At 38.5% G+C, this 1,885-nt stretch overlaps 1 protein-coding gene across 2 annotated transcripts in view; it reads left to right on the forward strand.

Annotated features, from left to right (window-relative positions):
- Positions 1 to 686: 686 nt before the first annotated feature.
- The window catches only part of LOC101854187, a 12,632-nt gene continuing 11,433 nt past the window's right edge, over positions 687 to 1,885 (forward strand). Inside the window, exon 1 of one of the 2 annotated variants that reach the window (XM_005104653.3) lies at positions 687 to 921. The gene's annotated coding sequence lies outside the window, so the exon portion shown is untranslated. Of the gene's footprint in view, positions 922 to 1,114; positions 1,742 to 1,885 lie in introns of those variants that run through there. The other variant, XM_013086048.2, reaches the window with a different exon arrangement.

Here is a 1,885-nt window from a genome sequence, read left to right on the forward strand (position 1 = left end):
TCTCTCTCTCTCTCTCCAGATGTGTGATATGACACTAAGTCTCTTCACCATTGTACACGAAGACTTGACCTTGAGTCAGATTCAGGTTCTGGGAAGTGTTTATCGGAATCTGCAGCGTTTCCTTCTCAGTAGGTGATCATACCTTTTGAGCAGGTGCTTGGAAGGAAATTTCGCAGAACATATTCGGAGACGTCTCCGGCAAACACCCAGGAACTATTCGGAGACGTACTCCCGCACACAGATGCACTGCTTTGGGGGGGGGGGGTCAAACTGCGTATTATTTAATGTAGATCACACATATAATAGTTCTAGCCTCTAAAACTGTCGCAAATCAATCATTTTCAAGAAAATTTCAAACTTAACAGCAAAATATCAAATAGATATAAATCTATATCTAATGTTTTCTTTATAAAAAGCGTTGTTTTGTGGTATGCACCTCGACTATTTCACATTCAAACAATAAAGGTTAATATAGGGCCTATTATTAGGTTACATCAAAATGAGTGAAATAATATTAACATTTCTCATTAAGGGCTGTGGGACCGTATTTTCGAACGAATGCTCCAACAACCAACACTATGGTCAATTCTTGTCATTGCTATTACCGACACTACCGTTGATCACCAGGTTAGGCCTTCTGGCCAACAACAAGTAGGTGTCGCTATTAGCCCATTGGCCATCGACTAGCGTTGACTGACAGCAACCTGGCAAGAATTACATGAATTACTTCCCTTATTCTTCTCTGCCCTCGGGACACAGGTAACTTCCGGGTCATTGTGCACGACAACGAAGTCCTCTTTAAGTCTTCTTTTCCCTGCACTGCTCTCCTACTGCTGTTGTTAGTAAAAATTGAAACCACACACTTGTCTTTGGTTTGCAATGCGTTGAGCTTAGTGAAGGTTTCGTTGTGGACTTTTGAAGGTAAGTAATAAAAGGTAGATCTAATCTAGAGTCTATGTGTAAACAGCTCTTATGAAATAACGACTGCAGGCCGTAACTTACGGCGTAAGGGAAACAATAAAAACGAGGAAGTGGACCTGGATAGTGTTTCGTGTGTTGACTGAAAACTAAATGTTGTGGTGCCATTGTTTTTAGTGTCATTTTGATATCGCTGTTTTAAAATGTTAAATCAACCTGTTTTTTTGTTGCTATTGGTTTGATGCAGTAATAGCAATGACGTTAGTTAGAAAGGCTGTCGGCCCTAAGACATGATAAATATTGGTGGACTTTGTGTAGAGAAGGCTGGAGACTGGAGAAGAGCCCCCCACTCATTCCATTCAAAAATCGAACTTATTTTTACGTTCCATATTTTCCAATATTGATTTTCTTTCTGGTTACTCACTGGGAAAGCCTGAGATTGGGAGGAACGTGAATCACCTTTTTTTTTTTTATTCTTACGTCTTGTCAGTGTTTTGTGCACTGGGGTACACATTCATGTTGATCTCTTCCCTTTTTCTCAGGACAAGAAATTATAAGTTGTGTAGATTTCTAGAATTAGTAGCATAGAGTTAGATTCTAGATCTAGAATCTAGGATTAGGAAGGAAAAAAGGAGAATACAAATCTAGATCTACATCATTTGAAGTTCTTACTCTTTCTTTGCCTTTCTTCTTCCGCAAGATTCAGAAAATTAAACAAACTTTCCAAACAAAAGCCAGCTGGTTTTGATTTCTGATCTCGTACTCTTACTTTGTGTGTGCATCTGTCTGAAAATAATTGCTGCTGATTATATTCCAAGTCCAAGTGAGTATGGTTTTGAATTGGATCTAAATCTAGTTTAGATAAAAAGTGAAGTTTTTAATTTGTTACTTAAATTAAGGCCTAGATCTGGACTCTAGTTAGTTAAAATTACGAAGTGGCTAGCCGTACTGAATTGAAGTATGGCTA

This window comes from Aplysia californica, unplaced genomic scaffold, assembly GCF_000002075.1.
Source record: "Aplysia californica isolate F4 #8 unplaced genomic scaffold, AplCal3.0 scaffold00430, whole genome shotgun sequence".
NCBI lineage: Eukaryota > Metazoa > Mollusca > Gastropoda > Aplysiida > Aplysiidae > Aplysia > Aplysia californica.